The sequence below is a fragment of the Lampetra planeri genome, chromosome 10 (assembly GCF_965212315.1).
Source record: "Lampetra planeri chromosome 10, kcLamPlan1.2.h2, whole genome shotgun sequence".
NCBI lineage: Eukaryota > Metazoa > Chordata > Hyperoartia > Petromyzontiformes > Petromyzontidae > Lampetra > Lampetra planeri.
Genome location: NC_136116.1, coordinates 2,373,634 through 2,389,194, shown reverse-complemented (window position 1 = coordinate 2,389,194; position 15,561 = coordinate 2,373,634). Strand labels below are relative to the sequence as shown.

General features: G+C 51.2%; 1 non-coding gene across 1 annotated transcript; it reads right to left on the bottom strand.

Moving 5' to 3' along the window:
• Positions 1-14,468: 14,468 nt before the first annotated feature.
• On the bottom strand, positions 14,469-14,540 carry TRNAA-UGC (transfer RNA alanine (anticodon UGC)). The gene has a single exon. It is a non-coding gene; the product is annotated as a tRNA-Ala (tRNA).
• Between the last annotated feature and the right edge of the window lie 1,021 nt (positions 14,541-15,561).

The following is a 15,561-nucleotide window of genomic DNA, read 5'->3' as shown; positions in this document are numbered from 1 at the left end:
CACGTACTCACACTACACGTACTCACACTACACGTACTCACACTGCACGTACTCACACTACACGTACTCACACTGCACGTACTCACACTACACGTACTCACACTACACGTACTCACACTACACGTACTCACACTGCACATACTCACACTACATGTACTCACACCACACGTACTCACACTACACGTACTCACACTACACGTACACACACTGCACGTACTCACACTACACGTACTCACACTACACGTACTCACACTACACGTACTCACACTACACGTACTCACACCACACGTACTCACACCACACGTACTCACACCACACGTACTCACACTACACGTACTCACATCACACGTACTCACACTACACGTACACACACTGCACGTACTCACACTACACGTACTCACACTACACGTACTCACACTACACGTACACACACTGCACGTACTCACACTACACGTACTCACACTACACGTACTCACACTACACGTACTCACACTACACGTACTCACACCACACGTACTCACACCGCACGTACTCACACCGCACGTACTCACACCACACGTACTCACACCACACGTACTCACACCACACGTACTCACACCACACGTACTCACACCACACGTACTCACACCGCACGTACTCACACTACACGTACTCACACTACACGTACTCACACCACACGTACTCACACCGCACGTACTCACACCGCACGTACTCACACTACACGTACTCACACCACACGTACTCACACCACACGTACTCACACCACACGTACTCACACCACACGTACTCACACTACACGTACTCACACCACACGTACTCACACCACACGTACTCACACCACACGTACTCACACTACACGTACTCACACTACACGTACTCACACCACACGTACTCACACCACACGTACTCACACCACACGTACTCACACTACACGTACTCACACCACACGTACTCACACCGCACGTACTCACACCGCACGTACTCACACCACAAGTACTCACACCGCACGTACTCACACCACACGTACTCACACTGCACGTACTCACACTACATGTACTCACACTGCACGTACTCACACCACATGTACTCACACCGCACGTACTCACACCACACGTACTCACACTGCACGTACTCACACTACACGAACTCACACTACACGTACTCACACTGCACGTACTCACACCACACGTACTCACACCGCACGTACTCACACCACATGTACTCACACCGCACGTACTCACACCACACGTACTCACACTACACGAACTCACACCGCACGTACTCACACAACATGTACTCACACAACATGTACTCACACTACACGTACTCACACTACACGTACTCACACTACACGTACTCACACTACACGTACTCACATCACACGTACTCACACCGCACGTACTCACACTACATGTACTCACACCACACGTACTCACACTACATGTACTCACACTACATGTACTCACACTACACGTACTCACACTACATGTACTCACACTACACGTACTCACACCACACGTACTCACACTACACGTACTCACACTACACGTACTCACACTACACGTACTCACATCACACGTACTCACACCGCACGTACTCACACTACATGTACTCACACCACACGTACTCACACCACGTGTACTCACACTACACGTACTCACACCGCACGTACTCACACTACACGTACTCACACTGCACGTACTCACACTACACGTACTCACACTACACGTACTCACACCACACGTACTCACACTACACGTACTCACACTACACGTACTCACACTGCACGTGCTCACACCACACGTACTCACACCACACGTACTCACACTACACGTACTCACACTACACGTACTCACACCACACGTACTCACACTACACGTACTCACACTGCACGTGCTCACACCACACGTACTCACACCACACGTACTCACACTGCACGTACTCACACTACACGTACTCACACCACACGTACTCACACTACACGTACTCACACTACACGTACTCACACTGCACGTGCTCACACCACACGTACTCACACTACACGTACTCACACTACACGTACTCACACTGCACGTGCTCACACCACACGTACTCACACTACACGTACTCACACTACACGTACTCACACTACACGTACTCACACTACACGTACTCACACTACACGTATTCACACTGCACGTACTCACACCACACGTACTCACACCACACGTACTCACACTGCACGTACTCACACTACACGTACTCACACTGCAAGTACTCACACTACACGTACTCACACCACACGTACTCACACTACACGTACTCACACCACACGTACTCACACTACACGTACTCACACCGCACGTACTCACACTGCACGTACTCACACTACACGTGCTCACAACACACGTACTCACACTACACGTACTCACATCACACGTACTCACACTACACGTACTCACACTACACGTACTCACATCACACGTACTCACACTACACGTACTCACACTACACGTACTCACACCACACGTACTCACACTACACGTACTCACACTGCACGTACTCACACTACACGTACTCACACTACATGTACTCACACCACACGTACTCACACTACACGTACTCACACTACACGTACTCACACTACACGTACTCACACCACACGTACTCACACTACACGTACTCACACCACACGTACTCACACTGCACGTACTCACACTACACGTACTCACACCACACGTACTCACACTACACGTTCTCACATCACACGTACTCACACTACACGTACTCACACTACACGTACTCACACTACACGTACTCACACTACATGTACTCACACTACACGTACTCACACCACACGTACTCACACTACACGTACTCACATCACACGTACTCACACTACACGTACTCACACTACACGTACTCACACCACACGTACTCACACTACATGTACTCACACCACACGTACTCACACTACACGTACTCACACTACACGTACTCACACTACACGTACTCACATCACACGTACTCACACTACACGTACTCACATCACACGTACTCACACTACACGTACTCACACTACACGTACTCACACCACACGTACTCACACTGCACGTACTCACACTACACGTACTCACACTACACGTACTCACACCGCACGTACTCACACTGCACGTACTCACACCACACGTACTCACACCACACGTACTCACACTGCACGTACTCACACTACACGTACTCACACCACACGTACTCACACTGCACGTACTCACACTACACGCACTCACACTACACATACTCACACCACACGTACTCACACCACACGTACTCACACCGCACGTACTCACACTACACGTACTCACACCACACGTACTCACACTACACGTACTCACACTACACGTACTCACACCACACGTACTCACACCACACGTACTCACACTACACGTACTCACACCACACGTACTCACACTACACGTACTCACACTACACGTACTCACACTACACGTACTCACACTACACGTACTCACACTACACGTACTCACACCACACGTACTCACACTACACGTACTCACACTGCACGTACTCACACCGCACGTACTCACACCACGTGTACTCACACTGCACGTACTCACACTACACGTACTCACACTACACGTACTCACACCACGTGTACTCACACTACACGTACCCACACTACACGTACTCACATTACACGTACTCACACTACACGTACTCACACCACACGTACTCACACTACACGTACTCACACCACACGTACTCACACCACAAGTACTCACACTACACGTACTCACACTACACGTACTCATACCACACGTACTCACACTACACGTACTCACACCACACGTACTCACACCACAAGTACTCACACTACACGTACTCACACTACACGTACTCACACCACACGTACTCACACTACACGTACTCACACCACACGTACTCACACTACACGTACTCACACCACACGTACTCACACCACAAGTACTCACACTACACGTACTCACACTACACGTACTCATACCACAAGTACTCACACTACACGTACTCACACCGCACGTACTCACACCACACGTACTAACACTGCACGTACTCACACCACACGTACTCACACCACACGTACTCACACTACACGTACTCATACCACAAGTACTCACACTACACGTACTCACACTACACGTACTCATACCGCACGTACTCACACCACACGTACTCATACCACAAGTACTCACACCACACGTACTCACACCGCACCAAGTCACACCACACGTACTCACACTGCACGTACTCACACCACACGTTCTCATACCACACGTACTCACACTACACGTACTCACACCGCACGTACTCACACCACACGTACTCACACTACACGTACTCACACCGCACGTACTCACACCACACGTACTCACACTACACGTATTCACACCGCACGTACTCACACCACACGTACTCACACTACACGTACTCACACCGCACGTACTCACACCGCACGTACTCACACTACACGTATTCACACTGCACGTACTCACACTGCACGTACTCACACCACACGTACTCACACTACACGTACTCACACCACACGTACTCACACTACACGTACTCACACTACACGTACTCACACTACACGTTCTCACACTACACGTACTCACACCACACGTACTCACACTACACGTACTCACACTACACGTACTCACACCACACGTACTCACACTACACGTACTCACACCACACGTACTCACACTACACGTACTCACACCACACGTACTCACACTACACGTACTCACACCACACGTACTCACACTACACGTACTCACACTACACGTACTCACACCACACGTACTCACACTACACGTACTCACACTACACGTATTCACACTGCACGTACTCACACCGCACGTACTCACACCACACGTACTCACACTGTACGTACTCACACCACACGTACTCACACTACACGTACTCACACTACACGTACTCACACTACACGTTCTCATACCGCACGTACTCACACCGCACGTACTCACACTGCACGTACTCACACCGCACGTACTCACACTGCACGTACTCACACCGCACGTACTCACACCGCACGTACTCACACCGCACGTACTCACACTGCACGTACTCACACCGCACGTACTCACACCGCACGTACTCACATCGCACGTACTCACATCGCCAGATCACCATCTCACGACCTCGGCCCTCTAGTCCCCCCTCCCCCCCATTGGTGGTGCTTGAGACAAGGGGGACTTTTCGCCCAAGCACACAATACGGGCAATACACAGCGACTACTTGCCAACGACCGCGTGCGTCGGTCCCTGCGCGCTCACTGCCGTGGCACGGGACCCGGCACAAGGGATGAGGCGGTGCCTCCTCCCTGTCCAATGCCCTCTCCACTCCGTAGCCCAGCGTAGGCCAGCAAATCACACAAATGTGGGATTACTCAGAGCAGTTATCGCGCCCTTACTGCCAGACTCATGCCCCAGGTCACTCTTGCAAAAGAGACTATTACGGTCTCTAGAGTTTTCACCCGGTTAAACAGAATACACTTTAAACGTGTCTGATCCACCAACCCCCGCCCCCCCCCCCCCACCCTGGCCCGTGGGCCCCTGTGCAGTTGCACCGCCTGCACGCTCGAGAGCCTCGCCAATCACTCATTGCTCATTCCATAGCCACTCGGTCAATCGCTCAGTGTCAACTCGTGCACGGCTCCTCTTCGGCGCACATGCTGTGCGCGTGGCACGCGGCGCTGCTGAATTCATATTTAAAGCGACGCTGCGTGCTGGGCGAGATTAAGTTTACGGAAACTCGCGCACAGCGGTCGGCCTGGGCAGTCGAGATAGCGTTCGCTTTGCAACCCATTACTCGCTCGCCGCGACCCAATCCGCCCTAATTAGCCGTAACGAGATGCGAGGCAAGGCACGCGAGCCGAACTTTCTCCCTCCCCCTCTCTCTCTCCCCGTGTTTCGTTTTGTTCGCGATTTGTTTCGCCCGGGCGCGTGAGAGTTCTTCTGAGCCTCATGAATGCAAATGCGAGATCCACCTTGGCTGCTCTGAAGATGAATGATGAGAGGGTAAAAAGGGGGAAAGGGAGGGCGGTGGAGATGGGGGGGGGGGCACGGTGGTGAGTCAAGGGGCAAGAGGGTGAGTGACTGCTGGCATCTCATCTGTTCGTCTCGCCAATGTCGCCGTGGTGACGTTGGTGGTGATCGGATCCGATACGTGGACATTTTGTGACCGGCACCGGCAACGCCCCACCAAAACAACGGGCCACCAGCCGCCACTTGCTCCGGTACAGGTGGTGATGGTGTTACCACAGAATTAGCATGGAGCGCATTCAGTTTCAGCCAGCTAATTATATTCGCTCGCTTGAACGGAGTTTGTTGACCTCGATGGTGATCCGATTTTTCACAGATTATTGGGTGTTTTTTTTTTAAAATTGAGCGAATGCTTTTACACGTGACTTTTACACAGTTAGAGAAGCAGATACGCGAGAAAAATAAAAACAAATCTCCGGCAATTGATGGTGATGCTCAAGAAGGGCTAGCAGCAGGAAATCTGGCATAGGGATCCTAGGATGCATTGCGCATTAGAAGTTTTAATTATTATCATATTTATGGACGAGTATTTTATTTATTTAACAAAAAAATCGGAGCACCAAAAATCAACGAATTCGGAGCATTGAATCGCCGCACTTGAAGGCTGATAGGTTTTACTCAAGGGGTAGGGTCAGCCTAATGATCCACACCGCTTCAAGTGTCGTACTTAACACACGCTCATCACGTGTCAACTCCACCATCGGCGAGCCGTGTGCCGTGTGACGCTAAAGGCGATAGAAAGTGGGATAACGTTCGATACCGGCTTCTCGTACCATTCACATTTTCCAATCTTCACCAGCTTCATCGGCCCCCGGGTTGGCTACGCATTGCGCGAAATAAGTTCAACGTACAAACTCAGCGTCAAGTGTGGTCCAAACAAGCCTCACGAGCCGCACGGAGTGTGTTGAGAGACTTACACCCAGCGGTGGACTGACGCAAGGGCCGGGATGTATGTGGCTGTTGTGACGGCCACAACTCCAGAGCTCCGTGGCGAGATGCGATCAGCTCGGGTATGAATACGCGCTAATTCACGCTGACTGCGCCACGTGATTGCTAAACACGTGGCGCCACCGCTCTCCACTACTTCCACCACCACCACCCACAACAACAGCTGGCGAAGAAGGGGACAGTGACATCAGGCTAGGTGCACGCACGAAGACAAGGACCCCCCCCCCGATCGCCTTGAACAGCTGTTAGGGGAAGAGCTGTTAGCGAGCACCTATGGAGGCCGGAACGGCACAACGTGGGGTAAGCGATGTTTACACACCGCGCCAGGTATTCATTTGAAGGTTGAGCTGACCTAGAGGAGGCCCAGAACCGTTTCAAATATTCGCCACTGTTATTGGCCATGAGCGAGTTCGAAGCACAGTGCGCTAACCACTGCGCCACCGCTCCCCACAACGCGCACGCACACACACACTCATCGCAAGGACGCAACGCGCGGATGAAAACGCGCGCGCACAGAGGGATGAAAACAGAAGCGCGCGGGGTGGGGGAGCGGAGCGGGCTGGCTGCTCGCGTGTTTGGTCAGAAACTGGAGAATCTGACCTCTAATATCTAATTAATGAGTGCAAACGAGAGGCCGGGCGGCGCGCATGCTAACAGCGTTCCGCGGCGGGGTAACGATGTCTCAGGGGCCTCGGCTCGCGCCCGCGCCCTCCTCCGACAGTAAGTGTCCGCGTGTCGCGGCGCCTTAGCCGGGGGCCGGGAGCCGCGTGGCCCTAACCGCTCCCGACAGCCTCATTTAAATATCGCCACCGCGCCGCGCACAGCGAGCATCATTAAGGGCATTATGCTAATGCGGCGGCCGGGACAGGGCGAGGCTCGCTCCTGGGCACAGCAGACGGACCTCACTCTCGTAATTAGGCCTCCAGTCAATCAAACACGTGTAAAGCCGCTGGCGCTTTCGGGATATTTGCATGCGTCCGCGACTTTTGCTTCGCAAACAAGTGAGGGGCCACGGCCGTGTGGCCTCCACCCCCCACTCCGCCCCCACCCCGCCCCCCCACGCGGCTTTGCGAACAAGGCGCGACGTTTCGTGGCTGATGCCTACTCGCTTCTTCTCCTGTCAAGGCGAGACCCCACGCGCCTCACGCGACGCGTCTCTTGGGGGCAGCAAGAAACACGAGCCACTGCGGACGAGACGGAGTCCCTCGATTTTCATTCTCAGAATGGCTGATGGTGCACGTTGTGAGCTGAACGACCTGGTGTGAGCGCACGAGGACGATACTGATGATGGCCGTGATGGTGTTGTTGGTAGGGACGATGACGTGATGACCATGATGATGAAGATTGTTTCGGAGTTCGCTTGTACGTTGCGTGAATGAATGCATTGGAGCGGCCGCCCTGGGAACGCGTGTGTAATAATGAACTAGGCATGTGAGTGCTCGTGTGTAAGCCCTACGTGTGTATGTATACGCGTTTTTGCATGTGCGTACGCGTGTATGTGCTGTATGTATGGGGGGAGTGGTAGTATAGTGCATTGCGCTACGAACCCGGAGACGCGAGTTCCATTCCCGCTCAGGGTTGCGAATATTTGAACCGGTCCTGGGCCAGCCCTTAGGTCGACTCGGCCTCAAATGGGTGCCTGGTGGCAACATGTAAACATTAGCACTAGGGAGACAAAGGCGACCGCGCGTGGTGTTGGCCACCTCCCCCCCTCCTTACCCCACTTGTGTACCGTGCCGGTTTTCACGGGTGCTCGAGTAACATAGCTTGCCCCAACAGTCTGTTAAGGCTATAGGGGGATCTTTGTACAGGTTTGTATGTGTAAGGCATCACGCGGACTCTTTGTATTTATGTGTTGCGCTTCACAGCACGCGCCGAGGGGCTACGGGGCCAGTCTTTATCTCGTGTTTACGTCCCAGCGATGAGCGGCACCACGGGAGGCCGGGTTGGAATGCAGCGCATCCATCAACGCCTAAGCATATACATGCAGAACACAAAGGCAAAGAACGCCCGTGTAGCCTTCAACGAGACTGTCGGGGCAAGTGCTGTTAGCGAGAAGCTCTGAAGGCTGAAACCACGCTCGGTCGATATTGTGGCCACAGTGTTGATGTTTACGCATTGCACCAGGTACTCATTTAAGGTCGAGTCGAGGCCTAGGACCACTTAAATTTGTACTCGCCACTGATGATAACCGTTAACGCGTGTAAGCTGGGTTATAAATGCAGTGCGCTAACCACAACGCCAGCACACGCCCCTACATACTCACACATGCACGCACGCACAAACACACATGTGCTCCACACTCGGTCACGTAATCCACCCCAGGGTTTCAATGTTGAATCGTTTAGGCGACACGTGCAAGGGGTCCCGTTGAAACCTCCAGTCGACCTCCGCTCAATGTGAGGTCGCTTCTTCTCCGAAGCTGCAAGCGCGGTCTGGAATTACATCCGTCCGCGATGTCGGCTGGGTCCGCCTGTCGATGTCTAGACTCAAAACCTTCCGCTGCTCCTCCCGCATAAGAGCACGTGCCTATATCTTATCTGCTTTCCCACCTGATGACGGACGCTCGTGTTGCGCCCGAAACGTCGTGATTCATTTTATTTTATACCGACGCGACTTTACCGAAAGAACCAAAGAGTATGGATTCCTGCAGTCACGAAAGCTTCAAATCAAGATGATATCTTATCTATGAAATATATTTCTCCGCACGTCTAACCATAATTCCATCTCTTCCCCCCTCTCTGTACTCTGCAGTATCTTACATTTTCAGATAATAAAAAACCCATCTCAAATCAATTCGTCCTCTCTTTCAAGTCCGTTCGATGTGTGTGTGTCGCTCCTAAGTATGTGACCGCCTTGACACGCCTCCATAACCTTGTTGTCCTTCCCCGTACCTCCGATAAGCACGGTTGGCTAGGTTCGGTGCGAAAGAAGTTCAACATTCATACATAATAGCAGCACTGCAATTACGCCGAGGGAGTGGCATCATCGGGGGTTCTTCCACCGGACTGTGGCATAAACACCACGATTTAATTTTCTCAGGAGACCAGTAGAGCCGGAGAGCTCATCACTGGCACGCATTAGTCAACAGGAGCATCATCATCATCGTCGTTATTGCAGTTGAAAGCTTCACAAAGTTGGTTACAATTGTCAATTAAATCCCGTCATCTGCACTTGCCACGGTTCAGGACACGACGTGGCGTGAAGAGAGAATTGCAGACGTGACTGCGATTGTGATGGGTGGGACACGCGCGTGCAGGATGGAGGGGGGCAGGCTCCTGAGTACGGGCATTGGAGCGGCACCCCGAAGTAGGCGGCCAAGGGGAAGAGCTGCAGCCAAATGGTGGTGTCGAGGCTGTAAGAACGGTCCTTGAAGGATTTGTCAACCGTGTAACAAGCGAGAAAAACAAAGTCAAATGGTGATGCTCATGCTCATTATTAAATCGCAATAGTGGTCCTTGAAGGACGCGTTAAATGCTTGCACACGGGAAATATCTCAAGTCAGATGATGATGAGAGAAAAGCTGCAGAACCTGGAGGTCTGCGGATAAGCAGACGCAGTAGAAAGGAATCGATGGCGAGGTGTTGGCGTGGTGGCATCAACGGCACGGGTTGCGGTGACCCCTTGACCTGACTCCGTCACCTGTCTCCCCACACGAGTCGCTCGCCACCGGCGGTGGCCTCGGGCACCTGCTTATCGTCGAGGTGACGGGGTCTGTAAACAGCCCCGTGACGGCGGGGATGGATGAGGCATTGAGAGCCCCCGCGCTGGACACGAAAATAAACGCCACCCCCCCCCCCCCTTTCTCCTCCTCAACCTCCAGCGTGGCGCTGCGTGGCATGCGAGTGGCGTGGTTTCGGTCCACGTGGCTTCAGTCCACGCCATTTCTCATTTGTGTTCACTTAGGCGAGCACCACTTAAGCACGTGCGTGTAGCCCTTGTTTATCAATCCACTGCTGGATGAGGGGGCCTGCTCACGCCGTGCGGGTCGCGAGCACTATTTGATCAAAGGCAGGAGGGAGGCTCAGAGCGGGCTGGTGAAGGCGCTGATTTCATTGGCAGCCGCCGAATCGTTGATTTGACTCAACACTTCCGATGCAACCTGCCGTGTCATTTATAATAATACCACACTGTAAAGTAAAATGTACAACATGTGAAGTTATGTTCTGTGTATGTTGATAAAGCAGTTCAGATATTGCTGCTGTGATATGGCACATCCGACATGTATCGGTTTAGAGTAAGAAATGTATCACATCATATGAGTAAAACATCATCTCTCCTTTTCATTCATGGACATAATTAAATTGTCAGAATCTTTATTGAGACTGCAGGAGAAGGAATCCGATGAGCTATGAAGCTATTTTACACAGATGTCCAGTATGAGCGGGTCTGCAAGTTAAAACATTTAAATGTTTGCATGCGAAATCACACGCACGGATACATCATACAGTGAGGGAAAAAAGTATCTGATCCCCTGCTGATTTTGTACGTTTGCCCACTGAGAAAAAAATGATCAGTCTATAATTTTAATGGTAGGTTTATTTGAACAGTGAGAGACAGAATAACAACAAAACAATCCAGAAAAACGCATGTCAAAAATATTATAAATTGATTTGCATTTTAATGAGGGAAATAAGTATTTGATCCCCTCTCAATCACAAACATTTCTGGCTCCCAGGTGTCTTTTATGCAGGTAAGGAGCTGAGATTAGGAACACACTCTTCAAGGGAGTGCTCCTAATCTCAGCTTGTTACCTGTATAAAAGACACCTGTTCACAGAAGCAATCAATCAATCAGATTCCAAACTCTCCACCATGGCCAAGACCAAAGAGCTCTCCAAGGATGTCAGGGACAAGATTGTAGACCTACACAAGGCGGAATGGGCTACAAGACCATCGCCAAGCAGCTTGGTGAGAAGGTGACAACAGTTGGTGCGATTATTCGCAAATGAAAGAAACACTAAATAACTGTAAATCTCCCTCGGCCTGGGGATCCATGCAATATCTCACCTCGTGGAGTTGCAATGATCATGAGAACGGTGAGGAATCAGCCCAGAACTACACGGGAGGATCTTGTCAATGATCTCAAGGCAGCTGGGACCATAGTCACCAAGAAAACAGTTGGTAACACACTACGCCGTGAAGGACTGAAATCCTGCAGCGCCCGCAAGGTCCCCGTGCTCAAGAAAGCACATATACATGTCCGTCTGAAGTTTGCCAATGAACATCTGAATGATTCAGAGAACAACTGGGTGAAAGTGTTGTGGTCAGATGAGACCACAATGGAGCTCTTTGACATCAACTTGACTCGCCGTGTTTGGAGGAGGAGGAATTCTGCCTTTGACCCTAAGAACACCATCCCCACCGTCAAACATGGAGGTGGAAACATTATGCTTTGGGGGTGTTTTTCTGCTAAGGGGACAGAACAACTTCACCGCATCAAAGGGACGATGGACGGGGCCATGTCAAATCTTGGGTGAGAAGCTCCTTCCCTCAGCCAGGGCATTGAAAATGGGTCGTGGATGGGTATTCCAGCATGACAATGACCCAAAACACACGGCCAAGGCAACAAAGGAGTGGCTCAAGAAGAAGCACATTAATGTCCTGGAGTGGCCTGGCCAGTCTCCAGACCTTAATCCCATAGAAAATCTGTGGATGGAGCTGAAGGTTCGAGTTGCCAAACGTCAGCCTCGAAACCTTAATGACTTGGAGAAGATCTGTAAAGAGGAGTGGGAAAAAATCCTTCCTGAGATGTGTGCAAACCTGGTGGCCAACTACAAGAAACGTCTGACCTCTGTGATTGCCAACAAGGGTTTTGCCACCAAGTACTAAGTCATGTTTTGCAGAGGGGGTCAAATACTTATTTCCCTCATTAAAATGCAAATCAATTTATAACATTTTTGACATGCGTTTTTCTGGATTTTGTAGTTATTATTCTGTCTGTCACTGTTCAAATAAACCTACCATTAAAATTATAGACTGATCATTTCTTTTTCAGTGGGCAAACGTACAAAATCAGCAGGGGATCAAATACTTTTTTTCCCTCGCTGTATCTCTCCCGGTCTTAATGAGCTCCACCCGATCCCAAGACAGAAACACTCACATGCAGCTCGCACAGCCCTTCTGTCAATCCACTGCTGGATGTAGGTCACCACACTGCGTTGCGGATCGTGGACGATATCAGACCACGCTACTTCGCCACTCACGTCAGCATGGGATTTGATGGTGGACAAAAAAAAACCTGGCCCAGGCTCCGTTCAGGTATCACTCGCCGGCGGTATCTGAACCGTGGCCAAGATTGGAGCTCGGGTCACCAAGCTCATTGGTGCCAGTGCGCTGACCCACCGCGCGCTATCGCTTCAACCGCGACCCTTACCACGTAGCCAACATGCATTCTCTCCGTGCGCGCGCGCGCGTCCCAAATTCTGTCCCCTCCATCCAAAGTAAGCGGTTATAAAAAATAAATCTGCTTTGTTTTAAATCAAATCAGGAAATATCGTTGGGGGGGGGGGGGTTATATTCGATTTCAAACAGTTTAAGCTCCTGTTCTACTCGCGAATTGGGTGGTGGTGGTGGTGGGTTCCGTGTATCCATGACGGAGTATAATGCGCCTGTGCCTCTCCCTCGCTCTCTCGGCGAGGTTCCTGCTCGAGACCTCCCACTGCGGGTGGCGCGCTGATGATCGTCGCGAGGTTGGAGCTGGCGGGGGGAGGAGGAGGGGGGGGGGAGCCGAGACAGTCGCCGGGTTTCGCGGCGCGCACGAGGGAGCGAAACGGCTCCGGTTGAGCCCACGACGGGGAATGATGATGATGATTAGAGAGCGCGTTCGTGTAGGTGCGTCGCGGCTGTAGCCGGATATGATTAAAATATAAAACAAAAGTCTGCGGAAACCCGACAGCCTTCATGTGGCCCGCGCTGGAAAACCCCGCGCGTATTGCCTTACCGACCTTAATTTTGGAGACTTTCAGAAGTTCGAAACCGGCGGCGGCGGCGGCGCGGATGGCGCGCAGCGCACGAACACAGACAGCAGGGGGGGGGGGGGAGTCTCTCCTGCCCCGCATGCACACGGGTCGCGACCTCCTCGCTCTACACGCCTCGCTCTCTCGCGCGTTCCACCGCCCTCCTATATATATGGAGATGATGAAGAGCTTACCGCAGCCAATGTACCGCGTACACCTGTGCTCATTCAAGCTACAAATAACCGCGCCGGCCCAGTTTTACGTTCGGCCGCACGGCGTGCTAATGGCCCCCTCCATGCCTGATGTAATTGACCAGCACACACGACTACTACTACAACAAAAACTCCTAAGAATATGCGCAATTTTAAATCCGTAGAAATACACACACGCACGCACAATGCACGGTAAGCGCAAAGCAAAGCAGTTGTTGAAGTAACGTCGTTGAAATAAATAAAAAGATCCTGTGGAGATGCCGGGGATTGAACCCGGGGCCTCATACATGCAAAGCATGCGCTCTACCACTGAGCTACATCCCCCGCCACGTGCAGCTTCGCGGCGCGTTTCTATATCAATACACACCAGCCGATAACGGCCACGCTTGGCACACGGTGATCAATATAAAGTCGATCAACGAAAGATTAATTTCAGTATGAAATTAATACCGATGGGACATACTCCGCTTCGAGATGCGATCTGAGACGAACCGGGCGCCGTTTTATATAATCGAACGTAATTGAACAAACTTTTAATTCGTCAATAACACTCTTCGTGGGTATAATAGAGGTGTTTTGGGTTAGATCGCGAAAATATATAAATGTGTCGTTAAACCCACCACCACCCGACACAGACCACGGCAATTCGTCACTAGTACAGCACTAACCGGTGTGTTGGAGAGCCAAGCCTCAACATTTACAATCTGAGTACGACGTTTCGCCAGCAGTTACAGCTAGCTTCATCAGGCGACCAATATGTATATAATAGCCGACGTTTCGGACAATGACCCCTCTTCATAGCACGTGATTCGAGAGGCCAGTCCTCGAGAGAGAGTGGGTAAGTAGAGTTAGGGGACTGCAACACTTCTTCAGACCTTTGGGTGCCTGATGAGAATTACATTTTAAATACTTTGCAAACTCGCGAGCGGTGTGTGTACATTCAAAGGTAACGTGTGCTGTACTAGTCACGAATCGCCGTGTTGGGTGGTGGTGGGTTTAACGACACATTTATAATCACGCGATCTAACCCTAACAAAACCACTCCCCCCCTAAAATATGAACGACATCAATCTTTCGATTTAAAGCTTTAGTGACTGCAGGGTTTCATATTTTTGGTTCTTTCGGGAAAAAATAATGAAATAAAACAATAAAATTCTCACGACTTTTTTCAAAATGTCTTGCTGTGCTTTTCACACCTGATGATTGCTTGTGTTGCAATAGACACGTCGTGAGAATTGTATTGTTTTATTATTATGATTGAGAACAATCTTCTCAACAAACTGAACGGTTAAGCGGGCGGGGTCTCGCCTTCATTTGGCTCCGCAGCGCCGCCAATCCCCGTGCT